This window comes from Halyomorpha halys, unplaced genomic scaffold (assembly GCF_000696795.3).
Source record: "Halyomorpha halys isolate HHAL.00 unplaced genomic scaffold, Hhal_1.1 Scaffold945.1, whole genome shotgun sequence".
NCBI lineage: Eukaryota > Metazoa > Arthropoda > Insecta > Hemiptera > Pentatomidae > Halyomorpha > Halyomorpha halys.
In genome coordinates, this window is record NW_027107924.1 from 522855 (window position 1) to 548771 (window position 25917).

The 25917-nt window shown below is 28.8% G+C and overlaps 1 protein-coding gene across 7 annotated transcripts in view; it reads left to right on the forward strand.

The window, feature by feature from the left end:
- Positions 1-25917, forward strand: part of msi (musashi) — a 562348-nt gene that overhangs the window by 480257 nt on the left and 56174 nt on the right. For 2 of the 7 annotated variants that reach the window (XM_067046276.1, XM_014431092.3), the window contains one exon: positions 19884-19996. The exons of the other annotated variants lie outside the window; for them this stretch is intronic. The gene's annotated coding sequence lies outside the window, so the exon portion shown is untranslated. The remainder of the gene's footprint in view (positions 1-19883; positions 19997-25917) is intronic. 7 annotated transcript variants of the gene reach the window in all.

Here is a 25917-nt window from a genome sequence, read left to right on the forward strand (position 1 = left end):
TTTTAAAAATACATTTTGATAAATTATTTAATATTAAAGTGGGTGATGTTGCCGAAAGAGGATATGTTCTGCATCCTCAATCTATTTCAGACCCTGTCCCGTTTAATTAATGCCCGGAGTAAAAACAGCTAGCGGAGGAAGGTCTAATAATAAAACTGGCCGTGGAAAAAGTGCACCCAGTAACCTTCTCTCTTCATTCATAACGGCATAAATTAGTGCTCGGGCGGGTCTCGGATCCTTGAAATAAAAAGTTCAAAGGTCCGTACGTGGTGCAATGGTCTATCTCATTACAAGGTTCCGACTACCTTGCTCATAAGGGCAATGTGTGGGGGGGAGGTGTTATTTTAATTTCTATTATAGCACCTTTTGGTTCTCCAAACTGAACCTATATTATATATGATATTACGAATGATATACAAATTGAGCATTATCATTTATTATTTGTAAATATTGTAACTACTTTTTGTATTGTTTTTATTCATTTAATTGTTTTTTCTTTGCCTAAAATTATTGATATTGAATTATAATAGTTGTAATTAACTGCGGCCATACAGTTTTTGACCAGTATATAAATTATATAACCTTATAATTGTTCTGTAGGAACCTACTCCCAGAATAATGAGGTAATAAAAAGAGAGATTCAAAATTAATCGATATTTTAAATCAATTTTCCTCAGGAAATATCAACATCTAAGAATCAAGAGCTAAGTTGTTAAGTATAAGCTTGCGTGGTCTTGTAACGTGGAAGGGATTGGTGCTTGGCATGCAACCGCGACCATTGCAGCTCGTGTGACCTCTCCACTGTTGCATTTGACAGTGATGCCCGTTCTTCAAAAACTCCAGGGATATTTTAATATTTAGTAACAAAAATGTTTTTTAGTATTGTACGCGGTTTGTTTATTTTTTCAGTATTTGCTTTTAGGGAATTGCCCTATAAAAATAGTGCTTATCTCAAAACATATCAAAGATAGACATTTTTCTTATTATTACAAGGAGTACATATTTTTTTTTGGAAATTTAAAGTATTGAAAATAATCTAATAATAATAATAACTTAAATTTACTAACAATTAGAAACAAAATTATAAAATGTTAAAAATTATATTGAAATCATTTTTTTTTTTAATTGTGTAATAATACATTCTGTCTTAAATTTCTAGACAACAGTGATAGGGTTCATTCACACCATATTTGCGAATATATAAATTAATTGATAAGTAATAGAAAAAAGTAAATAAAAATCAAAATTAAACTTGAAGTGAAATAGTATCTTAAACACTATAATTTTTATTTACAATATTTACATTCAGCTTGGGGAACTCGATTTTTTTTTTTTTTTTTTTTGTTTTTACTGGATCTCTTTTATCATTTTACGTGTATCGTGGAATTTGATTAGACTAAATATAAATATTCAACTTACGTGAATTTTCTCTTATTCTCTGAAAAAAAGTATTAACATAACTACTCATTTGTATTTATACATCATAATTAGATATAATGATACCTTTTTATTTAATGTTATGCATGTTGTAATTATTTTTATTTTTACCATTACAATTCCAGGTCTTATCTAATTAATTCTATTTTTGTTTCAGGTAAATATCATAATTTCTGCTGAGTAACAGTCACTAGTTGATTCCTTATTGGATAAGTACTTTAGTTTAACAGTATAATGTAAGTGGTGATGGTTTAGTCTGTAGCAATGTCTTTTCCAGAAATGTTTTTATTTCTATTTTGTAATATTTGATATAATTTATAGTTTCATCTTCTATTAACGTTGTTGATCTAGACTGGGAAAGATATCTATATGCATGATAATTATTGTATTTTCTTAAACAAAAAAAAATCTAAACGAAAAAAATTTTAGATGTTTTCTATTTATGATATGCTATCTACTATAATTGAGCATATGCAAATAAAATAAAATAAATTAAATATTAAAGAAATATTTCGTTGACGAGTTCTGTTTTCGGTTTATTTTGAGATTTTCGAAGTTAAGATTATAATTTATTTCAAACGACTTATTGAAGTTTTGATTTTTCGAAATTTTTAAAATTTGAACTAATCTGAGTTCAAATATTCGTTCAAAGATTTTGCACCTCAATTGATAATATTTTATGAAGTAAAATTAGGAGTTTAATGTGTTTATTATCTGTTGGTAATAAGTAATCCAAAAAAGTACTTGGACTAGTTATTTTTTAGATCTCTTTCGGATTACAACGCTCGTACCTGACAACAAATGCACTAAACTTTAACATTCACTCACAATTGTTCTTTAGATAAAAACTGTGGTAAAGAGGTTTTTGTAGTGAGGGTGTAGCATTATTTTTGCGGCTTAAAGTATCACTTACTTGCTTATAAAATAATAAGTTAAATTTTTTCTTAAGAGTTTTTAAAATAACTTTTCCAATCTGAAAAGTATTTTTACCATTTTTCTTTTTCAAGAATATATAAAAAATAACTAAAAAAATAAAGTTTTAACAAAAAGAAAAAACGTTTTGAACCTAGAGTGTAATCGGAATTTTAAAAAATTGTAAAAAATTAGTTGTAACCCTTTAAAACTAATTTTTTATATGAATTATTATTCGCTTATGAGTTAATTTTTATTTTAAGCTATATTAGTTGTGATTTAATTTATTAGTTTTTCGGTCTTTTTTTACCTTTTTTCCATCTTAATTCAATTCCAATGCTGTCTCAAATAATTTTAAACCAAATTTGAGGCCTAATCCTTACGATAAGTAAATAAGCAGTTAATTCCTCGTCTAACTGAAATGAGTTAAGTTAAAATTTTACAACAAACTAGTAGATAATAAAATTCAACAAAATTCTAGATTCACTCAAATTTCTAAATGTATTCTAGTATTGAATACATGTAAAAAATGTATTCTATTGTTTTTGAACTAAGGAATGTCATTTTTTCTTTTTTGACAACTAGGAAGTATTGCTTTAGCAACTTATGAAATATGCAGTTAATATTTCTCTTAAAAGTTTTAATTAAAAAATAACTCTTCCATTCAGAAAAATATTTATATGATTCGTATTATTGTTATTCACCTATGAGGTAGTATTTATATTATGCTAATATTAGTTTTTTATTTATTATTTGTCGGTCTTCTTCTAACTGATTTTCGTCTTAATATAGTCAAGTGGTCAACTCCTTCAAATTAAGTGGTTAAAGAGAAATAGATTAGGTCCAAAATTAGGTTTTAAAATCGAAATTTTACGACTTGTATATTTGGTTCACAAATAAAAGGGAAATTTGATTGAAACTATAGGATTCCTTATAGGTCAGTGTTAGTTTAAAATCTTCACTGGATCTCTAAAAGTTGAAATTTTCAACTTAATCTCTCTGATTCACTGATATATATTTAACAATTATTATATTTATTTATAATCTTTAAATTTCTTTCTTGAGACTGGCAATTTTTTACTAAAATCAAAAACACTATCCAAATTATAGTCTCAAAACATTTATTTCATTCACACGTCCAACGTTTCGGCCAATTCGGCCATCTTCAGGGACAATCTATTACAAAAGTTTCCATTATTTGTATGATCCTACAATCAATTCAATTATTTAACATTATTATTTATAATTTAGACAATCTTAATTTACTATGAGACATATCATTTAACCCTTTTAAAAAAACTCCATACAGGCTATTCTGCCCAGGTCAAAATATTTACATCTAATATGTCAAAAATACAATAAACACCTAATAAGTCAAAAACATAAAAAACACAGTCAAATTATTTCTCTTTTACCACAATATACAATTTGTATATTGTGGTAAAAGAGAAATAATTTGACTGTGTTTTTTATGTTTTTGACTTATTAGGTGTTTATTGTATTTTTGACATATTAGATGTAAATATTTTGACCTGGGCAGAATAGCCTGTATGGAGTTTTTTTAAAAGGGTTAAATGATATGTCTCATAGTAAATTAAGATTGTCCCTGAAGATGGCCGAATTGGCCGAAACGTTGGACGTGTGAATGAAATAAATGTTTTGAGACTATAATTTGGATAGTGTTTTTGAATTATTTAGTAAAAAATTATTATATTATTTATTTGTGCTGTGACAAATAATTTTTTAAGTTTTTTGTTAGATTGGACTTTTGGTATAAATATAATTATTTAGAACCGGTCTATGGGCAATGAACCTAACTTTTTTCCAAGATTAATATTGCCAGGAATTTCTCTTACGTGACTTTTTCTCCTCACGTGTTCCTAACGAACCTCCACTTGGCGTACTCTCACTGTCCTTGAAGAGATCGTAACTTATACTTTAATATAAGATCTTCAGGTTGTCCTTTCTTTAACTCGTGACGATTTAAATTTAAACAACTTTTCTCTTTGATTTTAATTTTTTTTTGGCTACGTACTCCGGCCTGTGGTTTTTTCCTTCTGTGATTTCACTTTGAATTATTTTCGCCGGTGTTACATTCCTCATCTATTTTCTCTTTTCATTAAAATATTCCAGAGGGGATTTTCTAAAAGGGGAACGGACTTTTTTAACGGACGTCGCGATCTGTGGGTTATATACGGGAGAACATATTTAATCTAGGAGTTTTGGCAACTTGCCCGGGATGGAAATGTATGCCTGATAAATATTATGAAGATCACATGTCTTCTGTGCAATAAATTTTTTGTAAGTTTTTTTTAATCTGTTTTATCGAACAGTTTCATTTCGTTAATATGTTTTACACATTTTTATATAGCGTATAAAAACACTTGAAAGGATCTGAAAGTAACAAGATTTATCTAGATGTTGCTGGTATCTTAGGCTTAGCGATGTGGAAAAAAGTAATTTAATTATTTCGACATTCTTTTAACTGATTGCATTAAATATTCGTTATGTATATTGAAAAGTACTTTTTTTTTTTTAAATTATCTCCTACTTGTTCATTTCTAAAAACGGGGGTGGTAGATGGTGTTATTTATAGGTAATCAACTTATCGTAACTAGTGGGAGGATCAAGTTTCTGTAGGACCGCCACTAAATACAAGTCATCTCCTCAGGTCTAATTCAAATATATGCATTATTTTATTTATGTGGTTCTAATTGCTTATGATATCCTTCTACTTCGGAAGTATTAAAAAATATATTTACAAAAGTAATATAATTAGCTGAATTTATATTACTTCATAAATACCCCGTAAAGACAACTTTAAGCACATTTTAATCTCTATTGCTTTTTGTTTCTTAATTTTTAAACATAATTTCTGTTAATATTTCCAAAAAAAAATAAATAAAAAATTGTAAAAAATAGTATAACAGTTATTAGCTTGTTTCATTTGAATGGAAATGCTCAATACCTCTCACTTCCGACCATAGGATACATTCCCTTCTGGACCTAATGACTATTCAGAATTTTCTACTAGCTAGGCGAGTGGGCTTATGCTTTCCATATAAGTTTCTCGTCCTACGCGGATTAGATGGTCTGAACATCAAATGCGCGTTTTCATCACAATATTATTTTACTTTTTTAAATAACGAATTAATTAATTAAATATTTTAAAGTACTTAAAATATTACGAATTTTAATATACGACTGAATTCCAGTATTTGAATTCCAAAGCTATAATCCTTGATCCCTACATCCCTAATTGTAATGGTACAATAATGAGATTAGGAGTTTTGGACATTTGTGTCGCAAATGTCTCCGTTATTCAGACCTGTGAGCAGTTTTTTGTCGTTTCGGTCTTGGGTGATTTGCTTTTTTTGAAAACTACTTACAAATTGTAATATATAAAGGACACTTATTGCAGAAATTAGTCTGTGCGTGATATTTCTACCCTCTGAACAGTGTACAAAATTAATGATAAAGCTGGACAAATACAAGTTTTTTGTATAGTTATATTAAATCCCCATTTATTCGCACTCTTTGAGAATTGGCACGTAGAACTGCTACTAGTATTAAGAGCTTCCAGAATTCATTTTAATAAATTTAAAATAGTAGAAGAAATTAATGATCTCTATCGAGCTATTTGTGTTGTTCATGCAATTAGTTAAGGTTCAGATTTGTATTACTATATAATAAATTATCATGAAAACCAATCAAAATCTCCGTCAGCAGTATAGGAATAGTCCTCTTCTAATTAAGGTTATTAAAAATTAAACTCAGTGGTTAAAATTTTACAGTTTAAATGTAATATCTTAATGTTAAAATTAAAAAAGTATCTATCCATCATTATCCTGAGAGTTTTACTCTTAGTTATTCTGTTATTCTATATTGCGCATGCGCTAGCCTATTTTACTTGATACACCTATATTTCGGCTTGTTTTATTGGGTACAATGTTTCATAAAGTTGCGAATTAATGTAAATATGCACCAGAATAAATTTTATCAAACTTCATAAGCTATTTTCGGTTATTCGTGTAAAGTGTAAATTTCCAGAATACACCAATATTTGCGAAATTAATTCTGTACCTAAAGAACTAGTGGTTCTTGATTTTTTCGAACTAGACCTGTCATATTGTCCGTTGTGCATTGTTGTGATTCTTGTAACAATTTAAATAGTTATTCAATCATTGGGTCGACTGTAGCCGAGCGAGTTCAAGCACCAACATTGGCTGGCTCGTGACTGCCGCGGCAATGGTTTGAATCCGGTCTAGGTGTTAGACTTTTATTTCTGTGCTGGTCCCACTTAACATTAAACTTGAGCTCTCCCCTCTCCACTAAGGTTAGAATAACCACTCCGTGTGTCAGAAATGATAATGAAGAGATTATAAAAAAAAGAATTACGAGTCGATGGATTACCATGTCGTGAATATAGAATGATAGACTTAACTAAAAAAAAACAAAAAAACATAAGTCTTAAAGGTTAAATTACTCCGGTTCAAATTGGGTTTTGACTTAATTGAAGTTGCCGCATGTTTTATGGGATTGAGACCGTGGTTTGACAGATAATTTCTGAGTTAAATGAATTTTAAGATCAGTTTCTGGTCTTTATCGCTTTCAAAATTTGGTTTATGCTGCTATTTTCGTCTAAGAATAATTTCGATCGTCAAGCACCTCTATAACTGGTTTAAGGACACCGCAATCTATTTTTAAACGAATCTGTAGAATCACATTTGGCCTCCATTACACGTTCGAACCCTCTAAAGAAAAACGTGATTCAGAAACATGATTTATAGCTACTACAAGAAGAATCTCGAGAGAGCATGAATAGATCTCTTGAAATCTATTTTTAACTTCCCCTACTAGGTGAAGTGAAGTGCTCAACGTAAAACATGACGACTTCATCTATTGGTAGAATAAGAAATCCTTAAGGTTTCCTTGTAATCAAGTGTAATGACAAAGCATGTAAAAACATTGGTGGATCAGTTGTATGTCTTGTAAAGCAGCTGACGCACCAGGGGTTGGTTAATCTTCGCCTTTGTGAGGGCTTGCCTCTTATTAAGGAGTTTCTCTTGAGGCAGCTTATTTTTGCGACTTGTGCCTTCAAAACCGGCAACGTTAGGGGCTTCCTTTTTTTTTCCCCTTTTTAATTCCTTTTACTCTACGAAGCTGCTTATTCCAGGTAGGAAAGACCTTTTCACTTATACCCGGTTCAAAAGGAAACAGCTGTCCGAGCATTCTTTGTTCCGATGAAAGAAATTTGTTGTATCCTTTTGAGATAATTAAGTATAAATTAAATTAATTATCTCCAGGAAATTCTTCTCTTCTTTAGTGAATTTATTAAAATTGAAAAAGAAATCTCCACTTTACTAAATGGTTTATTATTTAAATTAAATAGTTTCACTCCAGTTTTTTAGTCCAGCTTGGTACACAATTTAATCATCATTCAAATGATTATATGCATGGGCGTACCCAGCGAGGGGCAGCTTCCTACCCCCCTCCTCCAAGAAGAGAAAAAAATTGTTAATTTAATAAAAAAAAATTGTTTTAAGTAAATAATTGCAATAACTAATAAGTGCTGCTCTAATTATATATAATTCTCTTAAAATTTTTATTTTATTCGCCATTCATGTCTCAACCTAAAGGACCATGTTTTGGTTCCCTCTCCCTCCCCAGTTTGTTTTGATCCAGTTTTAATCCTGGGTACGCCATTGATTATAAGAAATTTGTTGTTGTTCTCTGGGGCTTTAGGGCGTAAAACCCTAAGGTCATCAACACCCATGTTTCGCGTTTTATAATAAGAAATGTTCTGGAACTCATAGTTTGTGAGTTATTTGAAAATCTAAGAAATAGTTACCGGGTTTCTATATCCATATAAGTCCGATACGCGATATCTGTGTTAATGCCAGTGTGATTTAGTTGGTTCATTTGTTTTCTAGAAGTTTTTTTGTTTTTTTAGGGAGTTGAATTACCTTTCTAATATTTATATTATTTACTATAAAGTGTACACGATTTAAGTTTGGGGCAATTAAAGTTTTCTTTTCTTCATATTTTTTTTTTCTCTACATAAACGAAATGTCCATATATGGTTTAGGCAAGTTTAATCAAAATCGCTGGCGTTATTTCAGTGATCCGGAGTATAGAAAAAACCGGGGTCCCAGGAGTATGGGGATTCGAACCAAACAAAAAAAAACCATAAAATCGGTTTCATAGTTAAAGATATTTTTTTTTTTTTCTTTGAAAAGTTAAGGATTATGATTTAAAAAAAAGTTTTTTCTCCTATTTTTATAAATGACTGAAATATGAATCTTTAAAAAAAAATGGGAGATAATAATGACGAGTTTCGAGAAAAATCGTAAGATAAGTTGTAATGTTAGTACCCAATTTGTTTTTGCATTTAATTATCTTGAAATGTAAAACCTCAATTTAGGTTATTTTATTATAGGTGAGGGTTATTTTTTATTTATTGATTACAATGGTGTGCTATTGACTAATATAAAACAAAAACAACAATTATATAAAAACTTACTGAATTTATTTATTACAACTAGTTGCCCGGTTGCGCTATGAAATGAATTGTAGATGAATAGTTTTGTAATGGCGAGGCAAAGGCTGCTATCGATGATTACGATCGAGAATTGTAGCCATGACCCAAAGGCCCAATGGCACAACGTATAATTATTTTTCTAAGTCGGCAATATTTATAGTTATTTTATATTTATTGTTATAGGTTAGTATCAATTATTTTCATTAATTAGACTCACCATCTTATTTCATTCAGGCCAATTATTAATTTCAAAATAAATGATTTAATTAATTTGTTGTTATTGTCTTTATCTCTAAAATTGGTAAATAGCAAGTTAGTTACTAGTTTGAATTAGTTGAAGTGTTAGTACTTACAAACAGATAAATACTTAATTCAATTCTAATCAAACAATACATTCTTAGTTCTTACATGGTTTAAAAAAGGTCGTACTCTAATAAACATAAAAATATTAACTATAAATAATTTATTATTAATTCAAGTCATTCTAACTAAGAATTAAAATTAATCATTTTTCCATGCATCTTTTGACCATTCAGTTTATTAGGACATCAAGTATATAGGTATATAGGTCTATAGGACATACATAGTACATAGGTATATAGGACATCAAGTATACGAAAATATAAAAATTAACCAAAAGAAAAAGAAGTATGTAATGTTGGTCAAATCAATATGAAATTATAGTTGCTAAAGCGGATCCTCGGCCAAAACGTCGTGATTAAAAAATAAACCTACCCTTATAGTTGATATAACCACGATATAAAATATAGATCATTGGAATAACCAGATACACATGCATATAATTAAAGATGCTTTGTTAAACAATGTTTATATATTATACAACAATAAAAAGTGTATAGAAAAATTGTGCAAAAATGTTTATCGACATATACTAAGCTAATTTTCTAAGTGTTATATGTGTATGTGTGAGTTATATGTGTATAACTCGCATTTATCCAAAACCGTGGTATAATTCGCGTTATAGCGAGGATCCAGTAATTCTTAAATACTTGGTACTCGTAAGTACTACTGAGACAAAAATAAATTTTTAACAGTTCACAAATTTACATTAAAAACAGTTTTTTTATCAGTCAAATAAAATAGTTATTATTTACTGTTGTACGTAGATAGAATAGAAGATAGTCTGGCAGTGCAGTCTAGTTATTGACGATTTACTAGTTCAATGTTTCATAGTGTACGTATGCGATAACTTGTATATATCTAAAGGGTATTTTTTTAAGCCCGATAGAACTTGAAATTGTAAAAAATAACACAAAAAATTAAATTGTAATCAAAAATTTTTTTTTATTCGAAAGATCAATACGTGACATTAACATTTGAAAATGATTTCGGGCATATGGGCACCGCGGCTGTTCTTGACGAAGCGCATTCTGGACGTCCAATTTTGGGCCACTTTTTCGAGCACTGCTGGCCGTATGTCACGAATAACACGAACAATGCTGGCCTCCAAGGCGTCAATTGTTGCTGGTTTATCAGCATAAACCAGTGACTTCACGTAGCCCCACAGGAAATAATCGAGAGGTGTCAAATCGCACGACCTTGGAGGCCAATTGACAGGTCCATTTCTCGAAATCAACTTATCGCCAAATTTTGATTTCAATAAGTCGATGGTTGCGTTCGCCGTATGGCACGTAGCGCCATCCTATTGAAACCACATCTCCTCCGGATCAATGTCATCCATATTTTCAAACAAAAAATCATTGATCATGGTGCGGTAACGATCTCCATTGACCGTAACGCGAGCTCCGGCCTCACTTTTGAAGAAATAAGGTCCGATGATGCCACCAGCGTGAAAACCGCACCAAACGGTGCATTTTTCTGGATGTAATGGAGTCTGTAGGGTCTCTTGTGGATTGGTCTCACTCCATATGCGGCAATTTTGCTTATTAACAAACCCGTTAAGCCAAAAATGCGCCTCATCGCTGAACACAATTTTGCGATAAAACAACGGGTCAGTTGCCAACTGCCGAATGCGCTTCGTCAAAAACAGCCGCGGTGCCCATATGCCCGAAATCATTTTCAAATGTTAATGTCACGTATTGATCTTTCGAATAAAAAAAAAAATTTTGATTACAATTTAATTTTTTGTGTTATTTTTTACAATTTCAAGTTCTATCGGGCTTAAAAAAACACCCTATATATAACAGCCTAAGTAAATTTTTAAAAATGAAATTTATATTCGGAGAATACAAAGAATTTAGTAAAACAAAAAAAAAAAAAATTCTAGGAATTTCACTGTGAACCAAAGCATTTTTCTTTGTGAAAAAAACTATAAAACAATTTTAAAAAGAAATAGCTAAACGTGGTTTTGTGTTTACGATTTAACACGTTAGGTGGATTAAGGATATAGTGCGGGATTTTCTTCGCTGTGGGGAAGCCTATTTAGAGTTCAACAAGTGATTAACATTGACTTCGTTTCTTTATGCCCACGTTTTAAGAGAAAATCGCTAAGCAATTAGGGATAAAAGAGAAATTTTCATATTAATGAGCTAATGATGTAAGTAAAAAAGTCATTAGGGTTCGAGGGTGATTTTTTTATTCCTGCCTCAAAAAAGTTAAACAGCCAGTTAGGTCTGATGGCTTTCTTTTGAATCTTTACAATTTTTTTATTTTAGCCATATTATCAATAATGTTATTCTTTTTTTTTTTTTTTTTTTTTTAACCATCCGCTACTTTTCGCAATAAAGGTAATATGTTTAGGTCTGTAAAATGATTGGCCCGTTTTTAGCTAACGATTTTTTGGTATTGTATAAGTGTTTAACAAATGGTATTGTATAAGACCAAGACAGATGTAGCATTTGAGTTATGTTACGTTTAATCTCTTATTAAAATTTATTTATATTGTAAATTTGATGGCTCAAATTATTAAATGAGGTCTCGATAATCGTTTAATCATTTTTATGGACTATTTTGATAAACTCACAATTTGTTGAGGGTCCCATTTACGTGGAGAGAATTTTGGACGGATGTGAAAATCCATATGTAAATCCTGATGAAGATTGTATCAATACCAATGGTGATAGTTTGATAAATAAACAAAATAATTAAAACTTATTATTAGTTCCGTGAATATATCTATGTTTTAGATTTTTTCATCATTGATGACAGAAAATCTGGATTGGTTTGAGATGTGAATGTATCATCATTGAGTCCATGCCCATTCATTAGTAAGAGCAATCAGGACGTTGCATATTCAGAAGACTGACAACATGCGTTTTATAATGATCTTTGATCTTTCTCATTCCTGTGAGCCTGCATTACGGCACTGAGTTCGTGGGAGTCGTAGAGAGAACTCAGTCCTTGGAAAGGGCATCGTCGCTTCCTGGCCTTGCCTCCAGCTGTGTTTCCTCTCCTTCAAACAATTAAGCATATCCATGTGTACGTACTTATGAATATATACACAACATGAATTGGTGTATACGTTAGATTTTGTGTAAAATATAATACTTTGTAGCTCAATCAATTTTATAAAAAAAAAAAAAAAAAAACGATATTTAGAGGACGATTCTAGATTTTATTGTTCTCTTATAGATAGATAGATAATTTATTGGCTAATATATACATCTTTTAGTCATAGAGTTTGGCCCATTTGGTGCTAATAGTTGTTGTTAGTATTGAATAACAATGAAAGTATAAATATAAATACGTATTCATAGGTAAATTCCTATTGCTTATTGGAACATCTTAATATAATTAAATAATACAACGAATTAAAATTATTTTTTTCCTTATAAATAATTAAATAGTTATTTCTAAAACCTAAAAAAATATAAAAAAGTGTATATCTTAATATGACTTAATAATTTAATGACATAGCGAATTAATTTTTTATTGCTAAGATTCCCAAAAATATTTACTATAAGATTTTGCATACATATTTTTACTAAAAAGAAATATTCAATCATTTTTTCTGCCTCCGCTCCTGCCCTGAAAAGAGGAACTTAAGTATTTAGCTTAACAAAATAATTTAATTTTTCGCGTTCAGGATAAACCAGGAGTCCTTTAAACGAAAAAAAGTCATTTTTAAAGAAGTTGTCTCATATTTCTAAGAACTATTAATTCCTGCAAACTACTTGACAGTTTAAAATTAAACTTTACGGAGATATTGTCGTTAATTAAGAGTTGTTTATCGCCTAGAGGTTAGAGAGTACAATTTTTCAGGGTAGAGAAATTAAATCTCATTACTTCAGACTTTTCCAGTTTAGCTTGAGTTGTAGTCTAGATGTTCAGATATTTTTTATTTATTTATTTTTATACCTCTGCCATAGCCTATAAACATTCAGGAAGAGTTGGCATAATAAATAAAATTGTATAAAAATATATGTATGACATAAGAAAAAAATATGTTGAGTAACATCAAATAAAATCGCTCAGTGTAAGTTTCAAATATACTTAAATCATGAAATAAAATCATTTAAACTATAACTAACTAAATACAAGTTTTGAAAATTTATAGTGGTGGAAATTAACATAAAACATATTAAGAACAAAACTGCCAAATAATTATAAATATTTAGAAATTAACAAACTAGAAAAAAAAATATTAATACGACTGAACTTTTCCTAGACTTTTACCTCTAACCATGGTATCATCTCATTTTGTGAATAATATAAGAGACCTTTAAAGAAACAAAAAATGGAAATCAACTCTTAGGGATGGTTAGTGTGTCATTCTGATCTGATTCTATGTCGTTTCCTCATCTTATGTAACTTGAAATATTTTCAAATTTAGATCGATATCGATTCTTAGAAAATAGGAACTATTCCCATCAAATAATAAAGTTGGGATGAATTATTTAAAAGTTCAGCTGTAAATGGATGAGACACCATTATTTTTCATCAATAATAAACGATAAAAAATCGTTCTGTGTTGTAAAACTTTAACGATCAGAGAAAGATACCGTGTCGAAATTATTCAGTGCCTAGAACACACAATAACATATTTACTAAAACCTTATTTCTAGAAGTAGTGAACTGTAACTCATTTAACAGGAGACGATTTCACCGTCCACTACTTGCCAAGAGATAAAAACTTTTCACGTGCGACACGTTTCGGGTCCATTTTTGTTTTTATTATGAGTCTGTGAAATCTTTCTGTCAATTTTTCAACCTGTCACTTGGACCTCGTTTTACCGTTGGGAAATTGCAGTATCTCTCTTATTGAAGGCACGTACATTGACAATATATTTTATTATATTTTGTATTGTATGTAATTAGTCGACTAAAATATTTAGTTTTTGCATTACATTATATTCGATCCATATCAAGATCGAAGGACGTTTTCTTCCTAATCTTATTTACAGTCTAAGAATCTTGGTCTACACGAGTTCAAAAAATATTTATAAAATTTGTCGATCGAAACTGGAGGATGTCTTAATAATATAAATTAAGATATATCTACAGCGATTTTTAAAAATTCTTAACTAGTCATTTATAATTCCCATATTATTTAATTTTATTTGCCTTTAATATAAATAAATTGTTATTACAAATGAACCGTTGATGGGCGAACGTGTTCAGTTGTTGCAAAATTAACATTCTCGTGTCGAAAGCGGTGCCGGTTCGAATCTGGCCCCCAGGTCAGTTCACTTTTATTCTGTGGCGGATTAAATCTTGACTTTCCCACTCTGTCTAGAATATATCGGTGACCTGTCGTTATTCCACTAAGTTGGAGAACATAAGGACGTTAATCCCAAATAGAAAAAAATTAAAATTCGATAAGTGGAAAACTTACATGTTATTTTCTCCTCACGATTTATTGTCGTTTAAAATAATTAAAAATTTACGCTTAAAAAAGCGAGCTAGTCTCAACTCGACTGTTTACAATTTTTTCTTTTTACTAAGCAATAACTACCAAATGCGTTTTCGAATTTCTTTATATTTTGCATAAATGTCATGTTTCTTTTTGTTTAAATTTGACACAAGTGTTCTTTGAAGTCAGAAAAAAAAAAGAATTTAATTAGGGAGGTGTTAATATAATCATCGAAACCTGTTTAAAAGTCAAGACCAAATTCGTTTTTAGATTTTCTTTAAATCCAATTTTTTCATCATGGCGTTTAACGACGTCGTGCGTTAGAATTTTCTTTCTTGGAGCTATGGTATTTTTTCACTAGATCCACATTTTACAACTTGATCGAACATTAATGCAAAGGGTTTTGAATAAAGAATAAACTTAATAATTTACTATAATTATAAGTAATTTACTACTATTTATGTATAATTGATAAATTGTATTGCCATTCACTGCTTATAATTGATGTTTAAAAGTGGATATAAATAATTAAAGGCTAAAAGTCTCATTAGGGTTTTCATTGGAGTATTATATATTTTTAATCTCACCTTGACTTTGAACTTCAACTCCTTCTCGTCTCGAGGTCTAAAATTTTTTTCATCAGTTTCCCTTTGCCTAATTATAATAGCTAATTAGTGTGAACTTGACGTTATTTTCCTGGTCTGGCTGAGATTAAATTGTATTACTGAAAAACGCAGATTTTCCTCATTCATTTAAGTTATTTCTTGATACATCCTAGTAACACATTTTAAAAAATGGAATCTTATTTTTTTGAGGTAGGAAAATGGCTACGGGTTACCAAATAAAATTTTATTGTTGAATTTAATCTAATTTAAATCGTCTAAAGTCGTATTTTATTTATAATATCACCTTAAATTTTATTAATTTATTGATAGATACAAATATAACGCCTTCATTATAATAGATGCAATTCGCACAGCTTGAGCATTGCTCCCCCGAAAAGGTTAATAGGCTGGGTGCGTATTGGAAAGATAGTTCTTCGCTGGTATATAATTAAAGCTTTTTAACTTCACAGTCCATTTTAGTTCCACACTACTACTACCACCATGTTTAATTGATTTATTGAATACATTCACATATCATTAAGAATTATTACGGTGGTAGTCAGTGGCAATTTCAGAACTCAAAACATTCTTATGTTTTCTAGCTTGTCCCTCTGGTTATTAGTATATCATTCAATATCACGTTTCTTAATATTTGCTTTGTTTTCAATTTTAAATACCTTGTACTGGTCATGTTTTATTTCCCATTTTATTATTTTATATTTATTAAAAATGCCTTTGTGAAATTTCTGATATTTTGTTTCATCTTTTTAAATGTTTTTATGACACCATTATCAATACTCTTAGCCTTAGTTGTGTAAATAGATTAATTGTCTATAGAAATCATTATCATTATCCAAATTTCATTATTTTAAATTATCGATCTACTTTCCAATTAATGAATTATTTGTTTTTGAAATTTTAACGAAGTTATTTAGCGATAAATTCACATTCGGTTTGCAAAATGTCAAACAACACCGATTCAGCGTTAAGCAGATTTGTTTAATGATGTGATTAAGCGTGTTTTTCGAAGAGGAGTGACTAATGTGTGAAAGGACAAATAAGCTATTTTGGTTTAGATCGATAAGTTCAGCAGAGGTCAAATGCTATGACCTCTCGCTTATGGGGTATTAACAGTTCGCTGTGGGTCAAATTCAAAAGCATTTAAAGTCATTTTGTCATCGTCTCACTTATAAATATTTTTTGTGTTTAAATTTCATTTTATTGTAAAATCGATTTTTATTGTATTGATTCAATATGCGACTCGTTAGTTGTGAAATGTAATGAAAAAGGTTTATAAAAATTAGTACGTATTCGTTATATCTATTTTGAAAGCAGCTTGATTATGACAAACCATGTTCCACGATGTATTTATAAATAATTTATTAATTTGTATAATTAAAAAAATTAATTAGTTTTATCAACGTGGGTAATTTATCTTTCAAATCCATATTTTTAATAATTTTCTAATTAAGTGTATCATACCTAAAATAGTGGGGGAGAATTATTATTTGTAGGAAAATAGTCTGGATAGCAAGATAAGTACACAAAAATATTTATTAGTTTATTTTATTATCTATTTATGAAGTAGACTTATATATATACAAACCCCAAAATTATTTAATTCATTCTAGTATTCCATTGTTCGATTCATGGTAAAATCCTATAATTGAAATAATAATTAATATTATGAGTGTAAAAATGTATATATCGGTTACTTATTATTTTGTTTACCTTTTTTGACCACCGTCTGGTCTATCTTCCTGCAATTGAGTACAAACGGTTAACTGATCATCTTCCGAAAATAATTTAAAATATAAACCAATTTTTAAATATTTTTATATTTAGTTCAGTTTTATGGCATAAACTTACATTTATAATATATCATTTGTTAATTATTATTATAATATAATACTATTTTTATTATGTTTTACAGTTGTTATTTTTTATTTTGTATTTGAAGTATTCCATAGTTAAGAGTTCACTTACAACAACCCTAAAAGCTTTAGAAAATTCTTTAAAACGACCTCAGTAAAGAAAATAACCGCAGTGTACGGTACCATCCTTGTAATACGCCCAATTCTAAATATGTTTAAGATATGCTATAATAAATAATTTTAAGATGTGCTACTATTGAAGAAAAATTTGTGATTTAAACATGTACATCTATCTGCGTACTAAACCTTAATATATATTCCGGCAGTACTGAAGAGACTTATTTACTTATCATTTATGCTGTTTCAACACTATTTTCAGTTTTTTTTTAATAAACGTTTCCTTTGTACTCATGATTAACACCGAGTGGTACAGACAAAACCAATTTGGTGGCATGTGTTCCGTGTACGGTCTTACACACGTGACGTCCAGGTGTCTTTGTAAGTACGGCATATGGTCAGGGTCACATTTTTTTTCTCTTTTTGATACGGTTTGATGCGTAAGTGTTTTGAAAATGTTATGATCTGGAAACAGTTGGATTAAGTTAAAAAAATAATAATTAGATTTGTTTTCGTAGAATATTTATTGCTCTATCATTTATTTTAGCAATAAGCGCTATTTTTTTGTAAATTTAGTCAAAACTATCAGTTGACTTCCAAGATTTTTGGAGCGATGAAAATATGTTATCGTAGGAATTATTAGGGGTATTTATGATGTGTTAAATTTAAAATATTTTAACATGCGAAATGTTACTAGTATAAGAATGTAAGCAGCTCAATTTAAGGTCCATATTATATGTTAGATGTACAAAAGCTCTTTGCGGGTTTTCTGAGCCACTTGTAACCTATCCTGCCAAAACCACCAAGGATTTCATTATTTTTATCGATTACTTTATTATTGTCTAAAACAAAAACAATACAAACCAAATACGTACAACCAGCCACTAACCTATGACAGCACAAAAAATATGTGGAGCTCTACTGGTCTGTTTCGTGGCGTCATTTTCAATTTAGCATACCTCTTAACAGACTCTCAACCATGTTAAGTGTTATGTCGTTTTAACATGCTAAAAGAATGAAATATTTTTCAATTTAACACAACTTATTCCATTTTACACACTTAAAACTTAGTTCATGAATATCCCATTTTATTCCATTTTACACACTTAAAACTTAGTTCATGAATATCCCTACTGTTGACAGGGAATTTTGGTCAACATCTTATGACAGAAGATACCACAAGTCAAAGTCAACTGCGCTTTTTAATTTTTAAATCGTTATACTTTTTAATTAACAGTAGAGGAGGTATAAGAAAAAATTGGTATTAAGTGGAACCCAGTATTCATTGAGACGCGGGTTTGAATTATTTTGTTCAATGTTAAACTCTTGTTACTATACTAATAGTCATGGGAAATTTTTTTTTTTTTTCGACTTCATAAAATAATTTTTATAGGAAAATCAACTCACTATGTTACTGTATATTTCATTGTAATGTTATTAGTTTAAAGAAAAAAAAGAAGGCTCAATTAAGGGTGAACTAAAAAACTCAAATTCTTTACTCATTACTTAATATCAAAGGATCTATTGACGATATAAGATTATAACTTTTTTCATGTTGTGTAAGTTTTCTGAAATTTAAACCATCATAGTATTCTTTGAAGACTCAAATGTTGACACATTTATACTAATGTAATTAATATTTTTATTAATTTTTATCGTGTGGAAGATAGCTTTAAAGTCATTGAGCACTCGGTGAAAATTTTGGGCTTTTCTGTTTTTCGGCAACTATTTTATTATTTATTGTATATTGATTTAAAGTTTCCGTTTTTTTACACAAACTTTTCTTTCAGGATTTAAAAAAAATAATTTAAGATGACGGCCCAAAGAAATTTATTGACTTAAGTATGTAAAAACGACAATAGCGAAATAAAAAAAAAAAAAAAAAAAAATCAATGTCCAACTTAGTATTAGTGATCTACCAGAACCCTGTTTTACCAGTATTCACGATTAACCGCTGGTATAATAAATAACATAAAGTGTTGAGAAAACACTTATTTTGTAAAACAAATCAAACTAACTGAAGATTTATTTAAGTTTATTTAAATAAATGTTTATTTTTATTTATATTAAATTGTTCTATGAAAATCAACTTCACTAGAAATAAATGATTTATAGTAAATTTTAATTTTACTTAAGATTTGAGCATGATTAATATTGGAGCTTTTTTTTTTATATTCTCCGGATTAACGGGATCTGCCGGTTAACCAGTTTTATCTCGATTACGACTTGGACGGATAAGCGGGGTTATACTGTATCAAAATAATATTTTCCTATTTTCGTTCACAATTCTCATGTTTTGTTGACAAAATAATCTTTATCAGTATGAATGATCTTTTAATGTAGTTAGGGATGCACGTTAATAAAATAACAAAATAAAACTAAAACAAAATGGAATCAGAATTGCATATGCTTCGTAGCCTAATACATGTTAAAAAAAAATTAACATAAGTAGATTTGACTTACTATTTCTAAAATGAAGGTTGCTCCCTGTATATTGTGTAGAAGTAGACAAACTGTGTATAATAGCCTAGAAACCAGTTTGTATAATGGTTTTTTTTCTTGAGTTTAAAAAATATACTACAAATGATATTTATAATTATTATATTTATTACTATTTGCTGCAGAAGGAGTAAAGGATTGTTGATGAGGTCGCTGATGAGAGAACAGAGTCCCTTTTGTTGTTGTTGTTGTTGTTTAATACGACCCGATGAAGAGAGGATTCCAAGAGAAGATGAAGGTAACTTGGACGGCGTAGTCTGTATGCGTAGTTCAACTAACCTTAGGAGAGAACGCATTTGTGACTAGTCAAGCGTTCACCTGTCGCGTCCATCTCCTTAGTAGATCCGTAATGATTAGTTTTCGTTTTTTTTTTTTTCTTACACTTATACTATTTTTTGTTGTTTGTTTTAATTTGACTTTTTGTTGTTTAATAATTTTTTATTTTATAATCTTTTAACACTTTGACGTAGAGGAACTCGACGCATGTTGTTAGAAAAGCAATCAAGCAGAAAATCACTGTCGATCCCCAGAAAGTAATGTCTGCGGTGTGGCTTTTTTCTGTTTATTTATTTTTTTTATTTTATATTCTTAATTGTAACTATTTACACCATTTTGACTAATTTACCTCTCAGATATTAGCTATTAGTGTAATTATATATATAAATATTGACTATACATTCGATTACATAAAATGTCTTTTTTTTGTGTCATGCTGTATGTTGTATGTCACTGGTTGTGGTTGTTTCACTGCTCTAGTGAACCTTTCTCACTTCTCTTTTGATAAAGTACTTTAGTGGTTTGTTAATAATAATAATAACAATTTAGTCTTCTGGCATTAACTCAAAGCCCGAGTATTTGTTCCCAGATCTGTAACTATTATATTTATCCATATTAAATCGAACTAACAACTTCAATAACATATTTTTATTTATTATTTAACTTAATTACTTTTTCTTTATTACACCTTTCTGATGTACATATTATAGTACCTAATTAAATAATATATTACAACAGATTTCATAAATAAAAATCATAAAGATTAGGTTTTTTTTTAGTGACATTTCAATCTGATTAGCAGTTTATGATGTGGAAATTTTTCATTTGACAGATAACATATGCCATTTTTTGCAAGGAAGGATTAAATAGTTTTACATTACAAGTTTTGATTTATAAATAACTAAATCATTTTATTTTTAATTTTTTTTAACAGGAAAAAACTTACATTTCCCCTATGATAACTGGTTTAGAATCATATAAGCATGTTGGAAATCCCAGTACCTAATTTTAGACCAAAATAATACTCTATAAAAACTGTAAAAATCGGGCCCCCATTCCGTAGATATTCAGAACATTGAGTGTTCACTGTAGAGAGGGGCATGAGTTCTCTGTAGTTTAAAATAGAGGTTTAACTGTCTATAAATTTGGCAGGAAGGATTTGTAGTTACAGTCTTTTCTTTAGATTATATTTAGAGACCGTTGATTTTTTTTTTATTTTATTATTTAATTATAAATAACTGTTATGGTAATTCAAGTGGATTGTTTATCGTAAATCATATTGGTGACAAGTTTAATAGTCAATTCATTATGTAGGTAAATGAAGTCTTAGGCATTAGGTTAGGTATTTTTCTCTTTTATATTGATTACATTAGAATTATATTTTTCATATTAGATAGGTTAGATATGTTTTTTATATTCTTATGATTAAATATGAATGGTCGAATACATTTTATATAGTTCCTGTCCTTAATGTTAATTCGTAGAATAGTTATTCAGACTTCAAATCTGGAAAAAATATTATTTGACTTTGTCTGTTATTGCCTGTTGAAAAATATAATTGTAAAAAAATCTATTATATCCCTGTATAAAGAAACCTACTTCTAAATATACATTCTTTAACTTTTTGTATCCCAACTCCCCTCCTCAAGCAGTCCTATATAAGTCATGAGTTATTGATCCTGATTTTTTAGGTTCAATGATTTAAGTTCAACCTTAAATAGAGTTCTATTGTTTTTCTGAAAACAAATAGCGTAAAGTTAGGAGCTATGATTTTAAATTTTTTTGTTATAATAATAATCATGATTGTCTTAACGTTAATTTGTAAAAGTTATTGTTATAAAAATTATTATTTTGATTGCTGAATTGAGTTTTTAATTTTAAGTAAATTTATATCAAACTATCAATCAATAAACCAAACTATCTTTACTTTTTTACTAGTTTTGAATCTAATACGTTTCGATGATTTGATGAGACATTTCTTAGTATATATCCATCTTTTGTTATATGCAAATATATATTTTTTAGATTAATTAAAAAACCAATATATTCAAAATAGAGAATCAATTAATTGGACACATCTACTTGTTAAAATTTAGCAAGAAAAAGATTCCCCAAAGTTATCGGTAACAATAAACTTTGCATTGTCCCATATTCTGTCTTATCAATCATATTCATTTTTTGTATTCAAACTTTTTTCTTTTCTATTTTATTTCATTTTTCTCTTTTCCAATCTATCTTTTATATATTTTTCCTACAATTTCTCTTCCACATTTCCCTTCTGACTGATCATTATAGATTTCTGACTAGTGAAACATTCTGTAGAGATAAATGTAGAAACCGGAGGTTTTAATTTGTTCTAGACGAATAGTTATAACTTTTGTCAATATATTTATGTATTTTATCGTAATAATTTCAATACTGGGTTTGCTGTAGTTATACGAGGCGGATGTTTTAAATACATTAGATATGTTCGTATCAGTTTAAATAATTATTAAATAAATAAAAAAATTATCTAGAGTAGGAGTAATCTAACTTGATGTAGTTTTTTTTTCTTTCATATATGTATATTTCTTTTTGTATTATAAAAAATTTCAAATTATGTGTACTTTTATTTTTATTTTTTATTTAACGTTAAACAGGATAAAAGCTGAGCAGATTATTTTAAACAGGTTTTAACTTGGATTGAGACTTGTAAGTATGAGGTTTTTATTTTCTGATTTTTTTTTTAATAATCGAATTTTCTTTTTTGATAATATCTTTTATTAAAATTATATTAATGTCAGATAAAGTTCCTAAATTATAATTAATTATAAATTCATTTAATATTCGAAGCTGAATGAAATTAATTAATTTAATGAAATCTGATAATTGTATTTTGCTTTTATAGCGTACATTGAATTAAAAAATATCTCTTTTAGGTTTTTTTTTCCTCATATCATCTTTATTAAATTTGTATTCACATCCATCATTCAAAATGCTGCTGTATCTCTTCCCTTCAGGGCACATTTTTAATATTTTTATGTTATATTTTTCATTCAGTCATTTTTTAGTTGCTATAATTTACACAATAATAGTAATAAAATAAATAAGTACAAAATATGTTATTATTTTCTTCATATTATTCATGGGTTTATTAATAAAAAAAAAATAAAAAGGTTTTAGGTTAATTCATTGAGAGATGGGAAAAAACCATTTAAAAAAAAAATTATATTTAAAAAAATTAAATTAAACTGATATTAAAGTAACGAGAAATATATATGAAAAATACTTTACATAGTTTCCATTACCATGGCAACCAATTCATTTCTAAGGCTGCTAATTTAGCAATCAGCTGTTTCTTTGAAAAGTTGAACATTTTCAAGAGGAATCTCTTACTATTATAAAATATCACTACTTAGCGGAAATATAATTAATATCTAAAAATAATGGCATTTGAAAAAAAATACTTACCAGCAACTTTTTCATTCTCGAATATTTAGTTCAAACTTAAAAACAGAAAAAGGAATCTGTCAATATTATTAATACACCGAGCAAAGCGGACCCTCCCCGCTCAACATATGGTAGTATCAATGTGCACTCGGCGCCGACGATTCCGCACATACAGTGTACAAGTTAAATAACCCTTAAAATACCGATGGTAGAAAAAGGATACCAACTTCTACTAACATATTCCTTTTACCTTAATTTCCTATTTCCTTACTAATGGAGGGTACGAAAAAAAAAATATATTAATGGTAGTTGTATGCCTACCTATATGTATGTATTCAATTACTTATTTTGTTAGGGGGGTACGAAAAAAAAAATTAATACAAAGAGAATTCGGACGTGATTTTTGTTTCTACTGAGATAACAGTCTGCTATTTTAACAGTTTAAAAGAAAATAAGGAATTGTGAGCCAGTCCAGTTAGCTTGTTTTTACTATTTCGGAACAAGTTTTATGTTGAAGCAAGAATGTTGAGAGAGTTGTAGAAGATGATCCGAGATGAAGAAACATGGACACCGTTGGTGCGTGATGACCAGTAGCCCCTACAAAGCCCGACCAAATCATCCCGTCTCCCAAATCCCTGGAGATATAACGGCTCCAACTGACCCACATAAATTGTCTCTCATATCAACTCTATTATTTCCCTCTGTTCCTTACAGGACCGTTCTTTTAAACGAACACTATATATTTTCGAAAGAGAGGCATTTTTATTTTTGAGTAACCACTGAGCAGATAATTTATTATTTTAGTATGATTTTCAAAGTTCAATTATATAAATGTATATTATTAAAGTCTTCCTATTGAGACAGAGTTTGTTATGTGGTGTATATTGAATCCAGCTTACGGAGTTCACATAAACGTTTAATCATAACATTCCGTTATCAATTTATTGAATCACCTAAAACAATATTTTTCAATTAAAGGCTACAGGTGAATTTTATTTTACCCAAAATTATTTCCAACGGTTTCTAATATAGTTAGTGATGATAAAATCAAAACGAGCTTCAACGGCTCAAAATCGAATTTATAGGATCTATGAGGTGTAGATAGTTGACCGTAGAAAAATATTGAAGAAGGTGGTCGGGTGATGCGGTCAGCAAAGAACAACATAAATAAACAAAAAAATATTTATTTATGCCGACGTTAGAGATAACCCCAACATTTAGAGAAACAAAAAATTGAAGAGAAATAGTATACAAACTAATTTGGAATTATATAAAATATTGAATTGAATCATAAATAATAAAAAATTGATAAATAATAAATATTTTTGTGAATCCCCCCCCCAGACCACCTTCTTCAATCAACCAATTATAGGATCTATATACGTGCTTACATAAAAAAAACGAGTGGAGCGGTTTTTAATATTTTAAAATAAGTTTAAAATATAACTAAGTGATTTAAAAATTTACTGTTCTCTTGGCCATAATGAGAAATAAGAGATACCTCGTTTTAACTTTGTGAAACTAATAAATCGGGGAAAAAAAAAAAACCTGAATTTGGAAGAAAATTGCGTATTATTGTCAGTTGAAATGATATTTTCAACTGTGTTGTGAAGAGTATGATAATTAATTAAATTTGAATGAAAACTTTACATTTACTAATTACATAAAAACTAATTAAAATTGTTAATTTTAGTAAAATATAAAATGTTAAAATGCAATTTGGTCTATTATTAGCTTCTACTTGGACAGAAATTCTTCCTAGAACTTCTAGAATTTCTTTCGTTCAAGAACCGTGTGATGTTATGGCGCCTTCTACATTTAATTATTTATTGAGTTTGCTTTTTCCTTGAAAATTAATTTTTAAAACAGATTTGAAATATCTGTATCAAAAAACCTGTGAATATTTTTTTCGAACAATGTCGGGTAGCGTAATATTGATATATTTGCTTGATAATATCTACTCTCTGGGTGCATTTAAAGTGGAAAAACTATTTATCGAAGTATAAAACTGATTAAAACAAAAAAGTTATTAAATTTTTATTTTCTGATAAAGAAGCTACAAATCATAAAACTCTATAATAGAAGTTCCTTATTCATCTTCTTTTCAGACAGCTCTGAAGGATACGGAAAATCGATTGGAAATAAAGGCTTAAAAACTAAAGGGTTTAGGTGGAATTCATGATTAAATAAACTATATCAATTTTTTATACTCTTGACAAATGATCTTGACATTTTTTTTTTCATTTTAGAAGTAAAATAATATTAGCTGAAATTGATTATATAAACTTATTTATAAAAACAAAATTCATTTTTTTAAAACGATATTTTGTTAGAAATCAATAAAAATGTTAAAAAATGAATTCATGTCTATCTTCGTAATATAACATTTATTATTGTAGGATCAGTTTCTACCTTCTTACAATTCTCTGAGTTCGAATATGGCTGGGGGGGGGG